At 36.8% G+C, this 14,176-nt stretch overlaps 1 long non-coding RNA gene across 1 annotated transcript in view; it reads left to right on the top strand.

Moving 5' to 3' along the window:
• Positions 1–13,691, top strand: part of LOC150065396 (uncharacterized) — a 435,528-nt gene extending 421,837 nt beyond the window's left edge. The window contains exon 4 of the long non-coding RNA XR_016534762.1: positions 13,629–13,691. This is a non-coding gene — a long non-coding RNA (uncharacterized LOC150065396). The remainder of the gene's footprint in view (positions 1–13,628) is intronic.
• Positions 13,692–14,176: the final 485 nt, after the last annotated feature.

Below are 14,176 nucleotides of genomic sequence, written 5' to 3'. Positions count from 1 at the left end.
TAAAATTTTAATAAGCAAATTAGAATAGTTAATGCTTCCTTTATTTGAATGTTTTTAATTGCAATTAATACATAAATGAAATCAATATTTTATTTGGTTCCAAATATATGTGTATGTGTATTTATAGATATATGTATATGATGTATAGAGTATGATCTTTCACATGTATTTGAATGTGTGATGCTATATATATGAAGGTACTAAGTAAGGACAATTAGCGTTTCTTTTCATACGTTGTATTTGGAGCCTGTAAACTTTCTCTTATAGTTTTTCATTATCTACTATAGGTTCTCGCATGGTGATGTGGAACTCTAGGATTATTGTCTCTGTTTTCACTACCTGTTCTCCAAACTTTCTCTAGCTCTCCCAATCCCTCACCACAGCCTACTGAGCCTCTTATAGTCACTCTTCTAAATTCACATCAACATTGTTTAGGAGCCATATATGACAGTGAACAGGAGAGTTTTGTCTTTCTTTGAATAACTACCTCACTTAAAATTGGTACTTCAATTACATTCATTTGGCCCGGAATGCCAGGACTTCATTCTTTACATGGATGAATAATAGTCTATGTTACACACATACACAAATATACACACATACATGTATATGTCTATGACATATTTTCCTGTTCTATTTTGTTGATGGGCTTTATTCTTTTATTCTTTTTTTTTTTTTTGCCAGTCCTGGAACTTGAACTTAGGGCCTGAGCACTGTCCCTGATCTTCTCTGTGCTCAAGGCTAATGTTCTTCCACTTGAGCCACAGCACCACTTCTGGATTTTTCTATGTCTGTCATACCAAGGAATCAAACTTGAGTCTTTGTGCATGCTAGGCAAGCACCCTACCATTAGGTCATGCCCCTAGCCCTAATAGGTTTTATTCTCTTGATCCCATCTAAGCCACTGCGGATAGTGCAGCAAAAAAAAAAAAAAAAAAAAAAAAGAGCATTCAGGTGTCTCTTTCATTTCTTTCCTTTTAGTTTTTTGTTTGTTTGTGTGGTCAGTCCTAGGGGTTGAATTCTGGATCTGGGTACTGTCCTTGAGCTTTCTCAAGGCTACTGCTCTGCCATTTGAGTCTCAGCCCCACTTCCAGCCTTTTCTGTGTATGTGGTACCAAGGAATTTAACCCAGGGCTTCCTGCATGAGGTGTTATTTGAAATTGGATTAGGAAAGGGGGGAAAACAAGATGGGGGTGTGGGGGGGAAGGGTAATGGGGACCAAGACATGTGAAAGGGTACAATGTATGTGAATTAATGCACCTTCTATCTGGCAAATATCATGTAACCCTTTTATTAATTACAATAAAAATATCAAAAAAGTCAATATTTCAATTTTCTTTACTAAAATGATTTTGTGATGAGTAGCTCCTAGATTTTTTTTAAAAAGGCTCGAGTCTTCTGATTCCACTGTTTGTGCACTCAACTTCTGCCTCAGCCTGATAAGTAACTGGCAACTGTACATCCAGATTTCCTCATCTGTGAAATGAGGTTTAATTAGATGTTGTCCAAGACTTCATCCAGCAACAGAATATTGTGATTTTTCTTGGCTCTAGAGGATATCTTTTGGAAAGCAATTTCTATATGATAGTTATAAAATATTTTGCATATAAAAATCACTCACCTGAACCTTTTGTAAATGACTATGGGAAAATCCAAAGATAGTGGAATTGAATTTCTTTCACTTCTGGGATGCAATTTTATTCAAACTTAGTCACAAGAGAATAATATGGCAAAGTTTAAAATAGTCTGATATGAAATTTCTCCTAACTGGCATATGTAAAGAGACTCTTGGATTACTCATTGTTTGGTAAAACACTTGACCATGCATATACACTATTTTACTCTGAAATTATTTGGGCGATTTGATTGTATTCTCATAATTCCGTAGTATACAAAACTCCTCATTGTTTTCCTTACTCTATCATGGATATTCTTACTTCTCCAAAAAAAAAACTTAGTGAAATTTAAATCTTTGTTATTCAGAATGCATCCAATATCTATCACTCTTGTCACTCTCCTACCAGTCAACTAGATATTTTCCATTGCTAGTCTAAGCTTTCCTTGTCTCTTTCTTTTTACATTTTGAAAGCAAAATCCCTGTATCAAGTGTTCTTATTTGTCAGAGTTGTTACATAACAACATACGGATACTACCAAAGAATACCGAACATTGAACATAACTTGGAATTACTCACTCAAGTTGAAAATACATACACAAAGTGATTCAAAAAGATCACTTCTTACTATATGCGTATCAAAGAATTTCTATAAATACATTTCTTATAGCATTATCTGTAATAACCTAAAACTTAAAATTCTCTAGTATCTACAAGAATAGATTACACATGTAAAGTATGGTATATTTAATCACTTTTAACATGGCAACTGACCATACTAGAAAGACACCAGATGCAAAATAGCCACTAATATACAATTGCATTTATACCACGCTCATGTCTGCAGTAACCACAGCAATACAAACTGAGATGGTGTTTCTTTGTCTTTGATGGGAAGAGAGAAGTGCAATTGGTGGCAAACCCAAGGCCTTTATTGCTAGAAATGTTTCATTTTTGAGTGGTAATTGTCCTGGTGTTTGCTTTTGAATGATTCATTGTATATGTGCTGTTCTATAATCACTTTCAGTTTTTCATTCCATATTTCTTTTCAACTTTCCAGGGATTAAAATTTTAGGTTTCCAAAAAGTCTTGAACATGTTGAATACTTTTTCCTAAGTATTAAATCCCACTTAGTCTCAAATAATTTGTTGCAATATAGGTAAGGTAATAATTGCTACTCTTTTTTTTTTTTGGCAGTCCTCTGGCTTGAACTCAGGGCCTGGGCACTGTCCTTGGACACTTTTTGCTCAAGGCCAGCACTCTACCACAGTGCCACTTCCGGCTTTCTTTTTCCCTGTATGTATGGTTCCAGGGAATCAAACTCGGCTTCATACATGCTAGGCAAGCACTCTACTACTAGGCCATGTTCCCAGACCCCTGGTACTCTTTTTATTAACAAACATAAAATCAACATACCTACTCTTTTAAAAAAATATCAAATCAATTTACATCGCAGAAAAAATATAAAGGATTAAAGAATGGCATTAAAATAAGGAAAGAGACAGAGGAGGAAGGAAAGAAAGAAAGAAGAAAGATCAACATAAAATAAGGACAATTTTGTGAAATGTGTGCTTCATAATACATATTTTTTCTCAGCAGTTTGCTTACCTAATATTTACCTAATGCAAGAGGTTATGAATTATATTCATACTTAAATCTCTATGGAGATGTGAGGACACTGAAAAAAATTAAGTTAAAACTCTTCTAAATAAAGAAAATAAAACTTTTTCTTTAATATATAACTTTGTTATAAAAAGTTCACAGTTGTTTACTATATAACTTTAAGCTACATAAAGTTCAGAATTCTAGGGGGGGTGGTAGGGTGCATAAGGTGTTATTTGAAATTGGATTAGGAAAGGGGGGAAAACAAGATGGGGGGGTGGGAGGGAAGGTAATGGGTACCAAGACATGTGAAAGAGTATCAATGTATGTGAATTAATGCACCTTCTATCTGGCAAATATCATGTAACCCTTTTACTAATTACAATAAAAAATGCAAAAAAAGTTCAGAATTCTACATGCTATTATAGAATATATTTTTAAATTGCTTATTATTTTGATGATCAAGAAGGTTAATTTTTTATGCTTTAAAATAAGCTCAGCAGTTGTGATAGTTAATCTTGATTGTCAAACTAGGTGACAAAAACGAGAGAACTTCCTAAACATGGGTAAAGAACCTATTCCGGTATGTGTGAGGAAATTTTCAAAATCAGTTTCCTGGAGGTTTCCAAAAGACTGTACGTTTTCATCCATTTACAGAATTAAATTTGAATAGCCTATTGGGAGGTGGTGGGATTGTAGATGGTGGGACTTGGTTATAGATCAATGAGAGAAGGTTCTTATTGGCTAATATCTTACCCTGGGCCTTTCCTACCACCTGCTTCTTATCCAACACAATGTGTGTTCTGCAAAGTCCTCTCCATCATGTTGAACAGAAGACTCTGAAACCATCAACAAAATGAATTATTTCACCTTTTCAAATGTTGACATCAGGCATTTTTTCTCCTAGTTTACAAAAATGGGGATCATGATACAACAGCATATATTTTTCAGATGTGATATATTTAAATTATTTTCTATTAAAGGCAGAGATGATGGAATCTTCGAATTGTTATATTGTAACAGAAGAAATATAGATAGAAAAAATAAACATATGTTAAGCAAAGTCAACATATTTTGTGTAAAAACATTAAACTTTCAGTTATTTTACTCTAGTTAACTATTTCTCAATTGTCTTTTGTCTAATATAGACTATATAGAAGGAAAAGATAATTCTTTTTTTTTTTTTTTTTTTTGCCAGTGGGCTTGGGCTCAGGGCCTGAGCATGGTCCCTAGATTTTCTCAAGGCTAGGGCTCTACCACTTGAGCCACAGCACCACTTCTGGCTTCTTGCTACGTATGTGGTACCAAGGAATCAAACCCAGGTCTTCATGCATGCTAGGCAAGCACTCTACCACTAGGCCAAACTCCAGGCCCCGGAAAAGATAATTCTTCTTCTTTTTTTTTTTTTTTGCCAGTCCTGGGCTTGAGCTCAGGGCCTGAGCACTGTCCTTGGACTTTCTCAAGGTTAGAGCTCTACCACTTGAGCCTCAGCACCACTTCTGGCTTTTTTTTTCTATGTATGTGGTACCGTGGAGTTGAACTCGGGTCTTTGTGCATGCTAGGCAAGCACTTTAACCACTAAGCCAAACTCCAGGCCCCAAGATACTTCTTAACTGTTGTTATTATATGTAGTTATTATTTGGGGACCATGAAAAACTCAATTTATGACCAAAGTGAAATAGAGGCTTCAAATTATTCCATGCATACATATGGACAACTAGAAGCTATACCAGGCCAGCTTTTGCCTCTGGAAGGACTGAACTAAACTTGTATGTTATACATGTTGTCCTATAGTTTCCGTGGGTAGGCTAGAGCTATCAATCAGAACATGGGAAAAAAGCAGAAAAGTGAAAGAATACGACGGTTCTTGCTTGTTTCATTCTATACTCATAGTGGTCATGGTCTGTGAGCTGCGCTTTAGGCAAAATTTCATTTTCTTTTGCTTATCATATTTTTAAATACCATTCTCAGTCTCAAGAGAAAATGTAAAGTTGCAAGTTTTTGAGAGTCATTTTGTGGACAATAGACTGTGAAGTTGACCCTAACATTAAGCATGGCTTGATTCAAACTTTTTATGTTGTTGGTTGCTATAAAATAATTTCAGTTGCTTCCTCTGCCAGATCAAGAGAACAATGATTTGATCTTTGCTCTTTCAAAACAAAGGTAGTTTTAAAAGATTGACTTCATAGAAGAGAATAGAGTAGTGGCCCCTAGACGTTAGGAAGAGTAGAAAGAGTAATAGAAGAAGATTGAATTGTTATTGGTTTCCATAATCTTTGTGACAAATACCAGCTTGGGTGTGTGTGGGGTTGGTGTTTAAAAGAAGATTAATTTATCTGGGCTCGTAGTTTTGAAGTTTGGTCTATGGTCACTTTGCTCCGTGCTCCTGGGCCAGTGCTTGAAGTACAATACTAAGGTAGCAGGAAGATGCTGGAGAAGACATTCATGTCATAGTGGACATGAGGCAGAGAGGAGAGGACACCTGCAGTGAATTCTTTTGTTGTGTCCCAGATAACCATCTTATGGGATGGTGTTGCTGGAATTTAGTGAAGATTTTCCCCTACAGTAATCCTCTTCAAACACACAAAGACATAGCCAGATATGGGCTTTATTCATATCCCAAGTGTTTCTCAATCCTGTCAAGTTGTCAAGCAAGAATAACCATCACAAATCAGAAGCACCTTCATAGTGGAATAAGCACTGTGTTCTGCAATAGGATGACTATATTGTACAGTAATGCGGGCTATGTTTCATGAAGAACGGAAGATTTTAGAAGCTGCCAATACATGTTAAAATATATGTTCAGAAAGATGGAAATCATTACCTCAATTGTATCACATACACTCCACATGCATGAATTTTTGCATTGTACTTCACAAATGTGTGAGATTATTGTGTGTCATTTAAAAATGCAAACATACACCACACACACACACACACAATGGAAATTCCTAATAAAAAATAACTTCAACTAGTAGATCCAATGTGCATTTACCTGATACTCTAGAGAGAAATGTTCTAAGCAAAGTAAAATATATATTAACAAATAAACCAGATATTTTTGAATGAAACCATAAAATCTAGCCTAAAGGTCTCATTAAGTAATAATTTAAGATATGAAACAGAAATTTTGGATTTTCCACCTCACATCAAATATATATGAAAAAGAGAGAAATGCAGAGAGGAAAGTTAATGAATACAAGGTTACTTTTGGATAGGAAGAATAAATTCTAGAATTCTTTAATATATTAGAACAATTGTTATTGACAGGAACAAACCGAATATTTGAAACATCTTCTAGATGTGTGCCCAACACATAGAAAGGAAAAGCATCCATGTTTGTTGATGTACTGCATTGAATTGATTATTATGCATAGTATGCATGTGTTAAGATACCAAACTACACTCCATAAGCATGTACAATGACCTTGTGTCAAGGAAAACCTAGTTATGCACATGTATCTCTTCATAAAAGCCCAGCACATCTAGCCTCCAAAGCTTCATCTTCATTCTTTAGTAGAAGCAAGGAGACCTGATTATAAACTCCATACTCTCCGTACTTAAATAGGGCTAAACAAAAAGAAGTGACTTCAGAGTTCAGTCCTACGAAATAATAGTCAATTTAACCAACAAAGGAATAAAAGTAAAGACACAGGTGGGTGAGATTTATGAAAACAACTTTTGGAAGTTGCTACAAACAGGTGGTTCCCTGAAAGGAGTGAGTGGATTATGGTGCTTTTTGCCTGTCAATGCAGGGAGGAGAGAGCTGTGTGAGTAATAAACACACGAAGGCACCCTGTCAGACTTACAGCGCTTGTCAGTAGCCTCTATTTTTGTCGAAACTTCAAAAGCTATTTCATTGTAATATGTGAAGAGCAGAAGGTCTTGTGTTCTGTGATTGGTTATTGTTTTGAAAAGGAAAGAAAATTACCTTTCATTTTCTCTCCATTGGCATTAAATCCCGAGAGGAGGTTCGAAGGACAATCCCAATCACTACACTCCAGCAAGGAGCTGTTGAGGCCTTCGCTTGTGACTAAGGTTGTGGAGGGCTCTCACCACCTCACAAAAATCCTGCAAATAATTGAAGCCAACAAACAGTTTTGGGAAACTGTCTCGATGTTTCCATGGCTTTGAGCCTTAGAGTAAAATCAGATTTTGTCTTTAAGGCATTTAATAAAAGGTATTTTTTGATGTCTGTGCTAAAGCAAACCTTGCATTCCTCCCAAAGGAATAACTGGATTTAGAAAAAATATTTATTATGACATTTTTCATGGTATATTATATCCTAAGGAACCCAAGTTATTAAAACTAGAGTGAGATGGCCATTATGTGCCATTTCCTGTGTCAATGGCTCAAATCAAAGCTGGAACAAGATACAAACAGGTGCTATGGGAATACTATAGATTGCAATCTAATAGTGAGATCAAACAATCCAGCAACACTATCTGGGCAGGCTAAGTGCTGGAACGAACAATGAACCTTTAAATGACTCAATGAATGGAAATTTAGTTCTCATTTAGGTACACATAGAGGGCAATCCTGTTCCTCATCAGGATAAGGTGATGGAACTGAGAGCATTATTATGGACATAATACTGTAGTGTTTACTTGACCTTGGTAGTACAATGAGGGTGATCTGGAAGGACCATGCCCTTTCAGGCTCATTGAACTCTCGAGGAGTACATCTATGGATGGGGATCAGAGAGTGAAAGATCATGAACAAGATGGTTTAAAAACTGGACACACAGTCACATCTAACTGCCCAAAGTAGTCTGGCTATGGGGAAGGGAGGCTAAGGAAAGCAGGCTGGGATAGAATGAGCCATGTCTAAGGCACAATTATTGAGATAGAGTGTGATATGGAAACAAATTGAGCTGTTCGAATTTTGGGATTCCTCTACTTAGAAATTAGAGTTGTTGGCATGGCAAGGACAGGTTCCTTTTTGTAAAATTAATTAATTTATTCATTTTATCTTTTATTGCCAGGGTATAGAGGGGTTACAGTTACATTTGCCAGGTAGTAGATGCATTACTTCTCACACATTGATACCCCTTCTCAAGCTTTTGCTCCATGTCCCTCCCCCAACTCCCTCCAAATCATCTTATTTCACCCCCTTCTCTTTCCTATTCCAAATAAACATATATACAATATACCAGGTGACAAAGTCAGATACAGTAACAATATGAAATTAAGGTTTCTTTGTAAGATGAAACAAACCTACTTTGCTTGATAATGAGAGTTGAGAGAAAAGCAGTTTGAAAACAAGCAAAATGATAATGAGTCATGAGGATAGATCTAAAATCTTATAAATACAACTGCTAGGGAATGAAATCAACACTAAGACCTTTTCCTCTGTTTCAGAGGTATAATTAAATAATCATAATCATAATCATATATGTGGAGTACTGGTGGCTTAATCATATAATGCTTGTTATTCAGGATGCTGAGATTGGGGTACTGTAGTTCAAAGCCATGAAAATACATGAGACTCTTATCTCCAATTAATGTGCAACCCCCTATCCCCCCAAAAAAAGCCAGAAGTGGATCTGTGGCTCAAATAGTAGAGCATTAGTCTTGACAACAAAATAAAAACTCAGGAATAGCTCCAAGGCTCTGAGTTCAAGCCCCAGGACTGGCACAAACACACAAAAAAATTAAAGATAAAAATTATTTAAATGTATGAAATAGTATAAGAATTGAAATTGTGAGGAAGATGGCAGAAGTTCAGAGTGAGTCTTTCTGAGCTCTCACCAAGATACCAGTCTTAGCATTGTAGCGGAAAGTTAATAGCTAAAGAATAATTCTAAGTAAGCTGTAGTAGCACAGAGATTACAGTCAGAGAGGAAAATGTCAGGCAGTCTGCTCAAGAAGAAAGTTTTGAGTCCACATGGGTGGCAATGGCAGTGGCAGCAGTGGCCAAGGCTTAGGTGGCTCCCCAGAGCAGCTGCGCCAAGACAAAGACACTGGAGCCTGAGCACTCATGGCCTCACTTACATGGCACAAACCAGGTGACTATGAGTAGAACTCTTCATCCTGCCAGCTACAGATATACACAGACAACCAAAGGGAAGTGTGAGCACCTCACTAGAGACATTCTCACTCCTGCTCACGGAATGGCATTGGGAAGGCAGTCCCTCCCCACCAGCCAACAGCAATGCCATTTTGGCTCCTGGCGAAGACTCTGCCACACCAACTAGCAGATAACTGGAGCCTGAGAAGTGGTGTCAGCCTCGACATTTCCCCCAAAGGACGAAGGGATCTGACTAGTGACAGCTTAGAGGGTTGATTGGTTCCCTGTACTGAGGAAGCAGTTTTCCTCTCCCAGTAAACAAAGGCAGAGGAGGCTCCACCTCAGGCTCTCTGCTGAACTGGCTAAAACAACAGTGGCCCCAGAGTGGATCAGAGCGAGTTCTGAAGCTCACCAAGGACTCCAGAAAGAATACAACTCCATTCAAATTCAAACTACCCAAAACAGCCAACTTTTTCCTACAGACACATAAAGCTCTTCGCCCTGCCGCAGATAACCTGGGTGAGAGCTGTCAGAGTCCCCACACCAAATCTGTAAGGCAAAACTTTTTCTGCCCAATCAAGCAAACTGATTAGAAAAACCAACTAAGTAAAGAAAAATGAATCAGCACAGGACATAAGAGACTTCATAAAGAAACTAGATCCCGAATTCAGTGGACACAAGCCCCCCCCCCAAAAAAAACCCTGGAAGATTATTATTATTATTATTATTATTATCATTATTTGTGAGTCATGGGGCTTGAACTCCTACTGGGTGCTGTCCCTGAGCTCTTCAGCTCAAGGCTACCACCCTACCCTTGAGCCAAGCCCCACTTCCCGTTTTCTAGAGGCTAATTGGAGATAAGAATCTCAGGTCCTTTTGTGCCCAGGCTGGCTCAGAACCTTGATCCTCAGATCTCAGCCTCCAGAGTAGCCAGGATTACAGACATGAGCCACCGCGCCCAGCTAATCGTATTTTTTTTTAATTTTACTATTTTTCATTTTTATTTTTATTGTTCCTTTTTTTCTGCCATTTGTTCTCCATCTTTTTTTCCCTTTTTGTAAAATTGTGGATCTGTTCATTGCGAGACAGCAATTAGTAGTAGACCTGCTTAATTGAGTATATATATATATATGTATATATAAGTATAAATATACTTATTTCAAATTATATTTTTCTTGACTTAATCCCATGCTTTTTAATCTTTCTGTTTTTAAACTTAGTATTACTTGTTTAAGAACTTACAATTGTGAGGCTTTCAAAAAAATCATTGATCTCTTTTATATATATTTTTCTTTTTATATATTATTTTTATTATTTTTTTGCCGGTCCTGGGCCATGAGCTCAGGGCCTGGGCACTGTCCTTGAGCTTTCTCAAGGCTAGAGCTCTACCCTTTGAGCCACAGCACCATTTCTGGCTTTCTTCTACAGAGAAATCGAACCCAGATCTTCACGCATTCTAGGCAAGCACTCTACAACTAGGCTAAACTCCCAGCCCTTTTATAAATTAAATTAAATTTATTTATTTACCTTTGCCAGTCCTGGGCCTTGAACTCAAGGCCTGAGCACGTCCTTGGGATTTCTCAAGGCTAGAGCTCTACCACATGAGCCATAGCACCACTTCTATGTATAAGGTACCAAGGAATCGAACCCAGGTCTTCGTGCATGCTAGGCAAAAACTCTACCACTAGGCCAAATTCTTGGCCAGCTCTTTTTTATTTTTTTTAAGTTCAATTTTTAAAAATTTTTTATTCATTCTATCACTTTAGGTCACAGTGATCATCACTCTATTCCTTTCCTTCTTTACTACATTACTATTACATGCCTACATTCTTCTCTTATTTCCCCCTCTTGCCTTGCATTGTATCTTTCTGTCTCTGGTCCTTTGTTTCTCCTATTTCCATAGTGCATGAATCTACAGTTGATTGTTGCTGACCCAGACGGTACATGTATTTGTTTGGCAGAATTGGTTAAACACCTGCAGAAAACTAAAGTTGGATCCTTTCATGTCACACTGCAAAGTATTAATTCCAAATGTATCAAAAACCTTGAGGTAAAAGAAGATACCATGAAAGCTTTATAAGAAGGAATAAGATATATAGTAAGACTCCTTGGCACAGGTTGAAACTTTCTTAATAACGACCCAGAAACACAACAAATTAAAGAACATTTGGACAAATGGGACTGCATTGAACTGCAGAGCTTTGGTGTGGAAAAGTACATAGCTAGCGAGCTAAATAGAAAGCCCACAGAGTGGGAGAATATCTTCACTAGCCATAAACAAAGGCCTCATATCTAAAATATATCTACAGGTTAAAAAATTGAATCTCTCCAAAACAAATCTTCAAGGAAACAACCATCCCATTTAAATGTGGGCTAAAGACTTAGAGACAGGCTTCTCTGAAGAGGAAATAAGAATTGTCTATAGACACATGAAGAAATGCTCGACATACCTGGCTATAAAAGAAATGCAAATCAAAACAATTCTGAGATTCCACCTCATTCCACTTAGAATGGCCATTACCAAGAAATCTAATAACAACAGATGCTGGCAGGAGGGATCACTACTACACTGTTGATGGGAGTGTAAACTCATTCACCAACTATGGAAAGCAGTATGGCAGTTCCTCAAAACACTAAATATAGAGTGATCCCCTATGACCCAGCAATTCCACTACTTGGCATTTACTCAGTGGTCCAGAAACAAGAACACACTAATGCCACTAGCACAATGATGTTCACTGCAGCACTATTTACCATAACAAAGATATGGAACCAACCCAGATGCCCCACAGTAGATGATTGATCAACAAGATGTGGTATTTATACTGCCATCAGAAAGAATGACATCGCCCCATTTGTAAAGAAATGGAAAGACTTAGAAAATCATATTAAAGTAAGACAGACCCAAAGGAACATAGACTGCAAAGCCCAGATTTGGGGTCTCCAAAGGCCACCGAGGAGCCGAATCTGATATAAGCACACATGAGTCTTTTATTGTGAGCTCAAGCCTGGATTTACAACTGTCACAGACACAGTGGGTAAGAATTGAGAGCCCCAACTCTTCAGTTAACAGGGTTTTTATAGTAATTTGACCATAAGGCACAAGCTGACCACATGCAGGTGGCTAATGAAACTGTAATATTTCCTCTTGGTTTTTTTGCCTTTGTTCTGCTTATCAGGAATTTACAAAGTCCATCTGGTTTCTTGCCTCTGTCCTGAGTTGCCTAAGTTCCTATGGGGTCTGGGTTAATTTTAGGATACACAAAATTAAGGTTTTGCAAGTCACATACTCGATTGTCACCAACATGAGAACAGAAAATGCCTAAAGGTGAGAGGGGTCTCAAAGGAGGTCTAGGGGAAGGGTTATTGACAAATTTCTAGGTATAGTGCCTTAACAGGATGGGATCTAAACCTGAAATGGCTATATTTTATTCGGGCTCCATAAGGCTCCTTGGCTTCTCTCATTTGTAGTAATTAGTACATATCTAGGACTCTCCTAGCAGTGGATTACCATAGCTCAAAACCTATGTACATAAGGTCATATAGGCTGAGACTAAATGAAATGAACTCTAGGATATGGAAACAAGAGCTTAACCGTGTGATTGTTGTTCTTAATGTAATATTTTATTTCTCTTCTTTTTTTGCTCTTATGGTTAACCTCATATTGTTACTGTATCTGACTTTGTTACCTGATATATTCTATATTTGTTTATTTGAAATAGGAAAGGGAAGGGTGGAAAATAAGATGATGTTAGGGGGTGTGTGTGAGGGAAATGGGGACAAAAACCTGAGAATGGGAATCAATGTGTGAGAAGTAATGCACTTACTACTTGACAAATGTAGCTGTAACCCCTCTATACATTATACTGACAATAAAAAATAGAATTGAATTATTTATCATTATTAGACCCAGGGTCACTGGGACCAACCATAATTTGCTTTAACTTAGCTATCAGTATTTAAATGATCCTTTTAGGAACTTATGGAAAGCAATTCTACTAAGACCAAACGATAAACAGTTTCAAAGATTTTATGTAATTATAGGTAGCAAGAAGCTAAGACACTCTGTGAACCTGAAAACATAGATGTAAGAAAGCAATTTAGCCATGTTATATTAGACATGAGAAACTTGATTCAACATTTTAACAAATACTTGAGATCTACAATTTTATAACTGATAAACAGAAGAGATTTCTTTGCTGGCTTTAGATTTTTAATATTTCAAATCAAAATTCTAGTTTGAGAAAACTGATATTAGCTTCTCATTATCTAAGTTGCTTGTCTTCCTTCCCTTCTCAATTCCCCCTACAATGCACAATGACAAAAATGCACTACCTTGAATGCTATTTAGGTTTACAATTCTTTTAAATTGCTTAATTCTTTTTTTTTTCTTTCTAACTAGGTTTTGAAATTTTTGAGGCCAGGATCTGTTTCTCTGAAAACTCCTACGGTGGCTAATATAAGGTATGCTTACAGTATCCCAAGTATTTTCTAACCTCCTTTCTTTAGACTCATATTTCCTAATGTGTTAAGAATGATAACTAACAATAAATAGTAATTAGAACTGATAGGTATGTGGAATATCCAAATATTCTTTTTATATTGCTCTTAAACTGTGCTAAGATTTATCCTTCACTATAAATGATTAATTTTTATTTTACAAAAGTAAGAGGAAGGATAGGTCGTTTCTGCCTCACAGGTGATGTTAGGTATGACTATAAAGAAGAAGATTATGACGAGTTAAAGTTGTGAATTGCAGTAGCCGATGCCTATGGATTTAAATGTTGATTGAGTTTAGGTATTGCTGCTAGAAAATTATTGGAGCGTGGCAGTGATCTTGCCTACATACTTTATTTTGGTTTATCTAGAAGCAACAAAGCTATTTATTGTTAATGAGGAAATAGCATGAGAAAACAGATTAGAAAATAGATTAGCAAATTTTTTAAAACC

This window comes from Megascapheus bottae, chromosome 3 (genome assembly GCF_031878675.1).
Source record: "Megascapheus bottae isolate mThoBot1 chromosome 3, mThoBot2.hap1, whole genome shotgun sequence".
In the NCBI taxonomy this organism is placed as follows: domain Eukaryota; kingdom Metazoa; phylum Chordata; class Mammalia; order Rodentia; family Geomyidae; genus Megascapheus; species Megascapheus bottae.
Note: the sequence above shows the minus strand (reverse complement) of the source record. Positions and strands in the feature narration are given on the sequence as shown.